Consider the following 13,090-nt stretch of genomic DNA (forward strand, 5'->3'; position numbering starts at 1 on the left):
ATTCATGTTCCAGGTGTATGTAAAACTGCTGCTGACAATTTGTCTCGCTTTCATTTCCAGGCTTTTCGTCAAATACTCCCGTCAGCCGCACTCACAGCTACGAACACCCCACTATTCCACCATCTAGTAATGGACTACATGCTATTATGCAACATAGCAGAACATTGTCCCAATTAGCACTGTCTACGAATACCCGGGAAACTTACGATAGAGCTTTCATTTGATTTAAAGATTCCTTTCTGAACACAACATCTTACAACCTTTCATCGTGACATCATGGTTGGGCTTTGCTTCTTTTTGCCACCTCAAACTCAAACTATCATACAACACAATCAAACCATATCTGACAGGCATCCAACATCACATGCTAACTTTACAACCAGACAAATCAAGTGTCCTCCTACCAATTAAGAACATCCTTAGGGGTATTCAGAGATCCGAAACCCCACGTACGGCCCAGAGGCTACCCATAGATTTCCATATTTTTAAAGACTTATACAATTCACTAGATTTAAACCCTTTGCCAACAACACAAACCTCATCGTTAAAACCGCCATATACGTAGCCTTGTTTATGGTTTCTTGAGACCAAGAGAATTTACCGCCATCAGCACAACACAGTCCACTCACATCCTACTTCATTCACACTTAACAAAACACATGGACTATTATATCTTGACTCTGCCTCACTCCAAAACCAGTCAACATGCACTTTCAGTAGAGGTTAAGTACTATCCTACTCACAACAGGTGGAGCCCCGTCAAACTACTGGACTCATATACCCAGCATAACAACGAACCACCATCTCAACCACTTTCAGTCTACAAGGTTCGGTACTCACTACCACCACCTTTATGACACACGTCAGGTCTTTACTTACACAGCTGGGCCTCAAATCAGCTAACTATTCGGGCCACTCCTTTCGCATAGGAGCGGCCTCCACAGCATCCAGTGCAAACATTCCAGTTCATGTTATCAAGTCACTAGGGCGCTGGAAATCATCGGCTTACTCTAGATACATACCTAACCCGGTACAAGAAGTAAGAAATGCCTTTCAAGACATGTCTGGTTAAAGTATGTATATTGCTGGTATGTAATAAATTAGATTTTCTACTTTTGCCCTCTTTATTTACAGGCCTACCTCATCGTTGGTTCCGGCACACCACAACCGACTTGCTCTTTTAATACCATCCTACACTTATCAGTGTTTGTATCTTCTGTACTATCATGAGCCCTTAACACAAGTATTAAGGCCTTTTGGCCTGTAATTGTGGGAGGGGCGTATGACACACTTCTTCCCTACTTAAGGGACACCCCTTACCTGGCTCCATATCGTTCGAGGTCAGCGCTGCATCACCCTCCCACCCACTCCTCATTATTAACTCCTTTTCTCTTTACATTTATTCTTTGTGGGCCCTCTTTATTTACAGGCCTACCTCATCGTTGGTTCCGGCACACCACAACCGACTTGCTCTTTTAATACCATCCTACACTTATCAGTGTTTGTATCTTCTGTACTATCATGAGCCCTTAACACAAATATATATATAAATATATATTACATATATACACATGCGCCGTGTGTTTGTGCTTTAGGGTGCACACCCTAATGCAATAGGCTGCGCACGCCTATGCTGCTAAGCCAGGTAAAAAGTGAAATTTTCTTTAAAAAAAATAAAACAAAACGTAGTTATAATTTTAAAATGAATAAAATTAAATAGATTAAAAATTAAAAAAAATGAGAAGTGAAAATGTGATCAAAATCAAGTCTTGCCCTCTAAATTCCACCCCCTTTTGCCACATCCCCAAAAAGCATCACCGACATCCATCATAACACCTAAACACAAAGCATTACTCTGTCCTTGTTCATTTTACAGTAGCTGTGCTGGAAAAATATATTTCATACTTCCCCTCATAGTTTCCTTTTTGTTCACAATCATCTGTCTTTTATAATTTTTTCCCCTGACTCTGCTGGCTGAAATCATAGCTATTGCATTAAAGCTTGCAAAGCATTATAGAATGTGTAATTTTACAACATATGGCTTTCTGTTATTTAGCCAACCTTGCCCTAATGGGTGTGTCACCCTTATGTTTTTCCTCCCCATATCCATACCTCCAATTTTTTTCTTCCTAATACTTTTTCCTATGTTATCTACTCACTGTCTTGGGTCTTTTCTTAATTCCCATGTTTGTCATCAAAATTAACATGGCTCCTTCCCATGAGAGATTGAATGAAAACATATTTTGTGTTTATATTTGTGCCTAAAGCCACCTCTAGTGGCTGTCACTCAGACAGCCACTAGAGGCCCTTCTTGGTGTGGTCGTGCAATATTTGCAGAACCAATGTTGGGTGTCATTGAACACTGCCTATAGAGATGCATTTAGCTAATGCATCTCTATAAAGAGATATTGATTGGCACAGTGCGGTACATTCCACAAATATATATATACAAAGTGTACCAGGCACTTCATTATTGACTTAGTTCTACACCACTTGATCTAAAATGGCACACGGAGCACCACAACTAAGTGTTCGGTACTGATTTGAACGCCGGTTTCGGCGCGAACGGGTCCGTCACTCCCTCCTCATGTTGCCGGCTCGTTAGGTATAAAAGAGCCGGCAATAGGACAGAACGACGCTTTACCTCTGACGAAGGCACATTTAGAAGCGCTGAAACGCACGTTAGGTAGTTTAGTCAGGAATGATTCCAGATCTTGAGACTTTAGTTTAGCTAGATTGTATGCACTTATTCTGGGACCTTGGAGGTTAATTAGGAGGGGCTACTGGAGTTAGGAGTTCTAGTCTGGCGATTCAGTTAGCCGAGTTTAGACTCACTTTCTCTGCCCTATGTGGTTGGTCTCCTGTATTCACACTGTATGGGAGTTCCTACGGATATATGGTTTTGTTACAAGTTTTATCTCACAGTGCTACTTGATAACTGTGCAACTTTGTTAGCCTGCGAGCACCAGTTTTTCTATATCCTCTAACCTTCCCATATAAGAGCTTTAGAAGGCACATGAAGTATCACTCTGGCTTTCTCCCTCTACCTTCTCCAATTAGTGACTAGTTTGGACTTTAGATCTCTACTGATAGGTGGTTTTCAAGGACGACGGTTTGATTTCTCTATGATTGTTATTGTCCATTACCACGGTTATTAAGGGATCACTCCTTATTTTGATATTTTATTATTATTTTTGTTTTCTCTGTTACTATTATTATTATTTTTTCTATTAGTGTTCACATTGTTTTATCGTATCTCCATTAAAGGTTAAGTTTTAGCATTACAGCTAGGAAGGGGTTTCCTACCGTGGTCGATCTGGAGTAGTGATTAGGAGTTCCCTATCTCTCTCTAGATCTTCCTCCTTGGTTCTTAATTCCCATGTTTGTCATCAAAATTAACATGGCTCCTTCCCATGAGAGATTATCCCTGTAGTATCTTGAATGAAAACATATTGTGTTTATATTTGTGCCTAAAGCCACCTCTAGTGGCTGTCACTCAGACAGCCACTAGAGGCCCTTCTTGGTGTGGTCGTGCAATATTTGCAGAACCAATGTTGGGTGTCATTGAACACTGCCTATAGTGATGCATTTAGCGAATGCATCTCTATAAAGTGCGGCACATTCCACAAATATATATATACAAAGTGTACCAGGTACTTCATTATTGACTTAGTTCTACACCACTTGATCTAAAATGGCACACGGAGCACCACAACTAAGTGTTCTCACCAAATCAATCAAAAAACATAAAACTATATTGAGGTGTGCAAAGTGCCTATCTGTTTTACACCACAGCAATCCACAGTGTTATATTTCCTCGTATGATTCCTCCAAGGATGTCAGTACATTATCCCATTTATGGGTGCACTTCTAAAAAGGAGGTGGATATCTACATAACCCAAACAGAGAGCAGAGGACAAATTATAGTGCAAAGCATGTATATTTAAAAATATATAAAAGGAAGAGATACACTATACAAATGGCCACAGTGTGCAATAAAAAAAGGGAAAAAAAGCAAACATCAAATAAAATGTACTTAACACTGCTTAAATTTCTCCCAATAATAGGAATACATGTATTAACTGCTTAACATTAGAATATACTGTTTACCTTTTTCACTAGTGTGTTGAACCCCAAAATGCAGGCAAGCAAAACCAGTTTTTATGTAATACGTGCAAGTTAAAGTATTACTCTGCTCTTCTGTGGGTAGCATTTTTAATTTTGTGTATTTATGTGCTAGATATTTTTCTGCACTTTAGTTAACAAGTGCAAGTTAACATTTGGGGATATTATTTTCTCACAACATAGCATGTGTTTGTGGTCACACCGCCTGCCAATGTACTCAAGTACAGACGTTAAATCCGGTGAGACAAAAATAACCCTATGTTCTGTTGTGTGCTGAGAACAAGTCTGCTTTACTGATACTTATTTGTGTGTAGCCAGGAATTACCAGATTTCAAGTTCACAATAAAATGCCGTGCCAGTAACTGTTCACCAGTATTCACTAGACCTCACCAAGTGGAGTGAAAGTGAGAGACAGAGAATACATAATCATGTATTCCCTGACCCTGTAGATACTTATGGGAAACTAATGTTACTGAAGGGTTATGGAGAGGAAACATTTTAAGAAAGCACAGATGAAGCCCAAGTGGTTCATAAATGTCTCCAGAATGTCCTTATTTTCTCTAAATACAATCTTTGTGTATATCACTTATATTACATTAGATTATTAGGTTAAAATTAAGGCAGTCTTGGGGTTAATGGTTAACGTTAGGGTAGTATGGGGAGTTAAGGGTACAGAGGAGAAGTGTAGGAGTTAACACCTAGCATAGGATAATGTACGGGTTAATGGCTAAAGTTTACACGTCTCACAATTGTTTAGATTTCAGCGGCACAGTCGTGATTTCCGTGTCCTCTCCTGACTTTTAGGAACATCAGGGACCTGTCCCCAACAAGAGCATCATTAGACATGTTCAGGCTATGTTCAGGGCATTAGGACTCTGCAGGGAGCACACAAGGTCTGCCGCTCTCAGTGGGCTGGCCTGAATGATGGACATGCCGCCTGCATGCATTCACACCAAGTTGACCTGTCAGTAATCAGGTGGATTATTACCCCATTATGGGTGGGTCCGGCCCCTATGGGAAGAAGACAGTGACACGATCGCTATCAGACAACATGATATCTCCGTATTAATGTGTAATGGTTTGTGTGTGTATATACGCACATACAAAGTTATGCCTCATAGCACATTTTCTAATTTGTCACCCTTACAAAAAGGCACTTGTTCTTTGATTCTTCTCTACTACAACTGTTATTAGGTCGTAGACCAGGACATTTATACCCATCTTGTATTATCTATATCTGCAGTTAACTCCTACAATGTAGAGAACCTAAAATGTTCTGGAATAATAAGCAATGGTGCTAACGTGAAAACTACTAGTAACAGCCTATTTATACGGAAATTTCGCTAAATCTAATTGTACAATGCACAATTGTTTTTTGTACTAATGGTATAATGCAGACTATAAAGCACACACATACAATCCCACCTCTGGATCTAAAATTAGACAATTTGGATTGTTTTCAATATTATTATACAGGAACATTTGAATGAAAATAAGGAAGTGTTGATTCAAAGTGGAACATTTTATTGTAGTATAGTATTCGATTATTCAGTTTTATTTGACACTGTATGTCAAATATTTGATTTGTGTATAATTTACATAATTCATTTCCTTTCCGATCATATGATAATATCCCATTAACCCCTTCAGGACGGAGTCAATAGTGCACGTTCTGATCAAAACAAAACGTAAGCAATAACTGGAATTTGCGCTATATGTCTGTTCAACCGTAATTCACCGCTGTAACATTAAGTGCACCCACACTTATTGTATATCATTTTGTTCAGGAGAAACAGGGCTTTCATTTTTCATTAACTATTCATATATGGAACATAATTTATTATGAATAAAATTTAAAAAAAGAGAGAATATGATTTTTTTTTTAAAAAAATGTGTATTTCCGTCTGACATTTTAGCTGTGAATGTCATAATACTGTTTTACTGCAAAAAAATGCACATATTTGTAATCAGCGATGTCTCACGAGTACAACAGTACCTCCCATTAACAGGTGTTATGGTGTTTTGGAAAGTTACAGGGTCAAATATAGAACGTTCCATTTTCAAATTGAAATTTGCCAGATTAGTAATGTTACCTTTGAGACGGTGTGGTAGCCCAGGAATGAGAATTACCCACATAATGGGATACCATTTAAAAAAGTAGACAACCCAAGGTATTGAAAGTGGGGTATGTTTAGTCTTTTTTAGTAGCCACTTAGTCACAAACACTGGCCAAAGATACCGTTCATATTTGGCCAGTTTGTGACTAAGTGGCTACTAAGAAAGACTGGACATACCCCACTTGCAATACCTCGGGTTGTCTACTTTTGCAAATGGTATGCCATCATGGGGGTAATTCTCATTCCTGGGCTACCATACGCTCTGAAAGGCAACATAACCAATCTGGCAAATTTCAATGTGAAAAAAATGAAATATAAGCCTTATATGTGACTCTCTAACTTTCCAAAACACCATAAAACCTGTACATGGGGGGTACTGTTATTCTCGGGAGACTTCACTAAACACAAATATTAGTGTTTTAAAACAGTAAAACATATTACAACAAAAATATAGACCATAAATGTGCCGTTTGTTTGTAAAAAAATGCAAAAAACTTCACTTTTACTTAAAATATCATCGTTGTAATACAATTTACCAGTTTGAAACACTAATATTTGAGTTCAGCGAAGTCTCACGAGTAAAACAGTACCCCCTATGTACAGGTTTTATGGTGTCTTGGAGAGTTACAGTGTCAAATATAGTGCTTGTGAATTACATTCTCTGCACTTTCTCCCTGTGTTGTCAGGCATGTCAATCAAATTTTAATTAACCAAATCACATAATTATGTTAAAAGATTATTTAAATATACACGTAGAATTTTAATATATATGCATTTATAGGTATTTAAATTCTACGTGTATACTAATGTAATATTTTATGTAATTATATGTATTTATATATATATATATATATATATATTTGCGGTTATTTGTATTTTATATATAGATAGATATATATAGAATGTCATTCTAAGTGTATTTTGTTACCTATATATATATTAATAACAAAATACAGTTAGAATGAAATTACATATGCATATATAATTTATATTAAAGTTTGTTTCAATATTTTATTTATTTTATTTATTATTTTAATTATACGTATTTATATATAATATATATATGTACATCTATTATATATATAATATATATATACATATTATATATATGTAACGTCATTCTAAGTGTATTTTAATACTAATATATATACTTATATTAATATTATATATTTAATTAATTTTACACATGTCTAATTATTATTTTTTTTACTTTCCCACCAGCAGGGGGAATGTCTAATATTTCAGACAGTCCCCCTGCTGGCAGATCCATAGCCAGCTATAGGGGGCCATGTGATCGCTCTTTGAGAGCAATCACATGGCCCCCGGGGGCCTCATTTGCCGGAGGGGGGCTGCCTGGGCTGTCAGGCAGCCCCCCAGAAGAGGATCGCGGCGGAGGTGAGTACACCTCTCCTCCTGGGGGCTTAAGCCGTTACGGCGTTCCATGACGCCGCAACGGCTTTAAAGCCCTTTTAATGCGGGACGGCATGGAACGCCGTAACGGCGTTAAGGGGTTACCGTATTTATTCGAGTATAACGCGCATTTTTTTTAACCGATTTTTAATTTAAAATTAGGGGTGCGCGTTATACTCGAATAAATATACCTCCCAGGACCGCCGGGCTCATTACAAGCCCGGCGGTCCTGGGGGGGCGGGCAGCAAGCGTTTACTCGCCTCCGTGCAGCTCCTCCAGCTTCCCAGTGTAAATCTCGCGAGACCCGCGGCCAGCTCTGACGCTCTGACGTCGTCAGAGCTGGCCGCGGGTCTCGCGAGATTTACACTGGGAAGCTGGAGGAGCTGCACGGAGGTGAGTAAACGCTTGCTGCCCGCCCCCCCAGGACCGCCGGGCTTGTAATGAGCCCGGCGGTCGGTATTATCGAGCACCCACTCGAATATTTATTCGAGTATAACAAGCACCCTAATTTTAGATTAAAAATCGGTATAAAATTTTATACCGATTTTTAATCGAAAATTAGGGGTGCGCGTTATACACGTGTGCGCGTTATACTCGAATAAATACGGTAAGTATAACAAGTTTAGAAGATTATAATTTTTTATTATTAATTACTTATATAGATACAGCGGATTAATCACCACTGTACATTATAACAGATGTACAGACATATTGAGGTTAGACATGTGTTAGATTACATTTTACCATAACATACATATCGCTAAACACTGGCGCATAGGGATAGAAAACCATGCACTTACAAGCTTGCAGTCTAGTAGTAGGTGGGTTTGAGATCATTCCTATAGACTGTAAGCTCGTTTGAGCAGGGTCCTCTTCAACCTATCGTTCCTGTAAGTTTTCTTGTAATTGTCCTAGTTATAGTTAAATCCCCCCTCTTATAATATTGTAAAGCACTATGGAATGTGTTGGCGCTATATAAATGGCAATAATAATTATATCAAGATTAACCATAAGGCAACCTAAGGTAGCTATGAGCCAGGAGTTATATAGAGGCCCTGAAAACATGAAGATATTTGACCAAGCTTTGGTCCCATTCCCCATTTCAATGCAAAGAGTGAAGGGGCCTTAAACATGTAAACTGCCTAGAGCTCTGGGAAATCTAAATCTTTTCCTGAGAGACAGAAGGGAAATGGTTGCATGGAAGAGGGAGGCTGATTGTTGAGGGCAATATACCAGAGCCAAATAACCCATAGGGCTGCATAGGTGGCTGCCTACGGCCTGTGCTCAGACAAGGGCCTGTCTGCGCCTGGAGCTCTGACTCTGGCTGTGAGGAGTCCCTGGCATAGCCGGCAGAGAAACAAAAATATCTCTTTGCTTGGTTCTATGCCTCCTCAATACCTCAAGAGAGTGGTATGGTTGGCATTGCTGTCAGTTGCAGATCCCTTAAATGCAGGGCTGGACTGGGAATGAAAAGCAGCCCTTGAAAAATTTTTTATACCAGCCCCATAATGCATTGCGCCAGCATAGTGTTCAGATATGAAAGCGTGAAAAAATAAAACATTAAAACTGAAAATAAACAAAAGAGCAGATTTGTTGTAAGCAGGCGTGCATTTGCATATAATCAATGTTACAGTACAACTACCATGACATATTAAGGAAAGTTTCGTAATTGGATTGAAATTGTGAATGTATGCTATTGCACAGCAGTAAAAAAAATGACGTTATCTTGCTCATTTTGAAGCTCACTAGGACTAGGAAGCAGCACTAGTGGCCGTCTGAGTGACTGTCACTAGATATGTTCCAGGGCAACAATGTAAACACTGCCTTTACTAGCATTTACAGTGCTCAGCCTACAGGGACAGGCTACAGACACCAGAACCACTACATTAAACTGTAGTAGTATTGGTGACTATAGTGTCCCTTTAATACAAAGTCTTTCTCTCACTGGTCAACTTTAAATTACAGGACGAGCAGGAGACACAAGTGAAGATGTACTTTGTTTGTGTCTTTCTCCCCCAAGCCCCTTGTATGTGTCTCTTAGCCCCAGCCTCTTTGTCTCTTTCTTCACCCCTTCCTCCCCCCCCCCTCCCAACAGCCTTTCTGTTAGTCTCTTTCCCAGGCCACAGCAACTCTGTGTGTCTCTTTTCCCACAGCTTATCTGTGTGTTTCATTCTCCCCTTCCCCAGCCCTTCTGTGAGTCTCTTTCCCAGACCCCAGCACCTCTGTGTGTCTCTTTCCCCACAGCTCCATTGTGTGTCCCATTCCCCCGTTTCCAGTCCTTCTGTTTGTCCTTTTTTCGTCTTTCCCAGCCCCCTCCTTTTTTCTCCACAGGCTCTCCATGTGTCTTTTTACTCCCCTGCCCCTCCATGTGTCTCATTACCCCTCAGCCCCTCCATGTGTCCTTTTAGCCCCCCAGGTATCTCATCAGCCCCCCAGCCCCTCAATGCATCTCATTAGCTCTCCATTTGTCCCATTAGCTCCCTCCCAGCCTTGTATGTGTCGCATTAGCCCTCCCATGAGTCTCATTAGCCCCCCATGTGTCCCATTAGCCCCCCAACCCTCCATGTGTCCTATTTGCCTTTCTTCCCAGCCCTCCATGTGTCCCTATTCCCCCTCCCATGCATCCCATTAGCCTTCTCCCAGCCCTGTATGTCTTATAGCCCTCCCATGTGTCTCAGCAGCATCCCCACATGTGTCCCATGAGCCCCCCATGTATCTCATTAGCACTGAGTCCTCCATGTGTCCTATTAGCCCTCTCTCCCAGCCCATTATGTGTCCTACTAGCTCCCCCTCCCAGCCCTTCATGTGTCCCTAGACCCTCCTCCCAGCCCCCATGTGTCCCTATAGCCCCCGCAGCCCTCACATGTCCCATTATAGCCCCCTCCCCAGCCCCCATGTGTCCCTGTAACACCCCAGCCCTCACGTGTCCCATTATAGCCCCCTCCCCAGCCCATGTGTCCCTATAGCACCCCCAGCCCCCACGTGTCCCATTATAGCCCCATGTGTCCCTATTTCCCCCCATACTCCATGTGTCCCCCTCCCCAGCCCCCATGTGTCCCTATAGCCCCCATGCCCCATGTGTCCCATTATAGCCCCCTCCCCAGCCCCCATGTGTCCCATTAAAGCCCCTCCCCAGACCCCATGTGTCCCATTATAGCCCCCTCCCCTCCTGCCGGTTACGGTGTTATTGCACCGTGCGACCCGCGGGCCGGTGCGCACTAGGTGGCCGCGCACCGGCCCGATAGTATGCCGGACTACCAGAAAATTTCCCGGTGGGCCAGTCCAGCCCTGCTTAAATGCTCTCTAGTGGGCCCTGGGCATCTCTCAATGACTCGGAGCAGTGCAGCCAATGCTATGAGTCACTCACTGAGTGCTGAAACATAAGGGGCTCTTAAAGGGATCTGTACCCAATAGAGGTGCAGACCTCAATGCTCTCTACTGGACCTTTAGGAATTACATCACCTCCTGTCAAAAGGAGCAGGAGGGACAGCAAATCTAAAACTTCCCAAACACATTTAGACACTACACACACACACACACACACAACACCCAACCATACTAAGACTCCCTTCTAAACAAACACACAAAACATTCAGCCATTATAGACTGTAACGGACCGTTTCAGCATAAAAGGGAAAAATCCGTTTAGGCGATAATCCCCTTTTCCATAGACAGGCACAGCTACTGCAGAACACCAAACTCCCGATCTGGATACGAAATAACACTCCGAACTGTAACAGCTGAACAAGAAAAGCATACAATCGGCTTACACTCTTGGCAGTCAGCTTACAATCCAATTCCCCCCAAGAACGAGACGACACTTCATTTTGAGGGTTAAACAGGAACTCAAGACTGGGACACCCAGTCTGGCTTTTATTACCAACAAGTACATACAGGACACTCCCAGGGGGAGGATGAAATTAACCAATCACATGGATGTACCTCCCACACATTTCCTCCCCTTAGATTAACACTTAACACAATTATACTGTACACCTTTTTCCCCAATTCCTGGATGTACCCCAAATACATATGCTACACCTCCAAAACAGGTATCCCCTGATAGCCCTTATTCAGGGGGACAACATATGCAAGAATCAGCCCATTCGGATAAATGGTTCAGGAGTTATGGGACTTTAAAGTATTGACCGACCGCATGGGTAAAGTATCCGAAAACAGTTCCATGCATTTTGGCCCTGCGGTCGGTCACAAACAAGGGAATGAAAACAGACGAATTGCCTGTGTTATAGAGCCTGGAGAGGGTTTGAATGAATTCCCTTGTTTGTGGGGTTCTTTCTACCGAACGGCGGGTCATTCGGTAGTTTCCATACGAATTTCTGGAAGTATGGAGGTCTCAGCGGTGTTTGCCTAGTCAAGTGTCCGATTTTAGTTCCAGACACTCGACGGCAAAACACCGCTGTTCGGTAGTTTAAGATGGCCGCCGCCACGTGGTTGTTTCCTGAATGGCGGCCACCCAGAGGACACAGAACACATTACATGATTGCCAATTACCCATTTGCAACATTGTTGCAAACGGTAATTGGAGGCACACTTATTCCTGGGTGGTCTGGTTGTTCGGTAGTTTCCTCAATACAATGAATGGAGTGATTCTACCGAACAATCAGATGAAGGCTGCATATATATATATATATATAACCCAGGTTAACTGCATACATAATTACATATACAATATACAGGCAGTACAATAGGATATGCTTCACAGTCTTAAAGGGACAGTAGTCCCAAAATGTCCATTGCTGATTTTAAAGGGCCAGTAGCAGCAATATAAATTAGTACATGCCCAAATATAGTCTTTAGAGTGCAATATGTCCAGGGGCCATAGTCAGCGGGCAGGAGGCTAGCAGCCAGGCTTCTCCAGCCCACAGTGGCGAAGTTGGTTTCGCCACATAGACTACATTCAACCAACATAGAGGCGCCTGGGCAGTCTTAAGGTATAATGAATGGAGACCCCATGCTGGGGGGATTTGGGTATAAATCTGTGTGCTTGTCCTCAATAAAACTAGTCATTAAGGAAGTACCACTCTGGTTAGAGGCACTCCGTTACATATCACAATATGGAAATGTTTTAAATATTACGTTGCTTTAAAAGTTTATCCAAAAATATTAAATTGAGACCAGTATGAGCAACCTCAAATAATCTTCCATAGACAGCCATTTTGTATTCCCATTTATTCTATGACATAAATAGTAACTTAAATTTTGACAGTAGAGGCTGTTTGTTAATAATAATTTTTGAGACCGGATAGTAGAGCAGATCTTCTCTCCTCTGCGTTCCATGAGTTCAGCACACCTGTTATCTCTTGCAAGTTTGCCTAATGTAGGGAAACATAACAGTGACTTACATTTACTAGAAAATATAGTCTGCTTTAATTGTAATGATGTGTGTAATTTTGTTGTAAATGATTCTGAATAAAAAG

The 13,090-nt window shown here is 41.3% G+C and overlaps 1 protein-coding gene across 1 annotated transcript in view; it reads left to right on the plus strand.

Moving 5' to 3' along the window:
• The window catches only part of LOC134590658 (tyrosine-protein phosphatase non-receptor type 22-like), a 149,539-nt gene that overhangs the window by 55,983 nt on the left and 80,466 nt on the right, over positions 1–13,090 (plus strand). The window lies entirely within an intron of this gene.

Source organism: Pelobates fuscus, chromosome 1, assembly GCF_036172605.1.
Source record: "Pelobates fuscus isolate aPelFus1 chromosome 1, aPelFus1.pri, whole genome shotgun sequence".
Classification (NCBI taxonomy): Eukaryota; Metazoa; Chordata; class Amphibia; order Anura; family Pelobatidae; genus Pelobates; species Pelobates fuscus.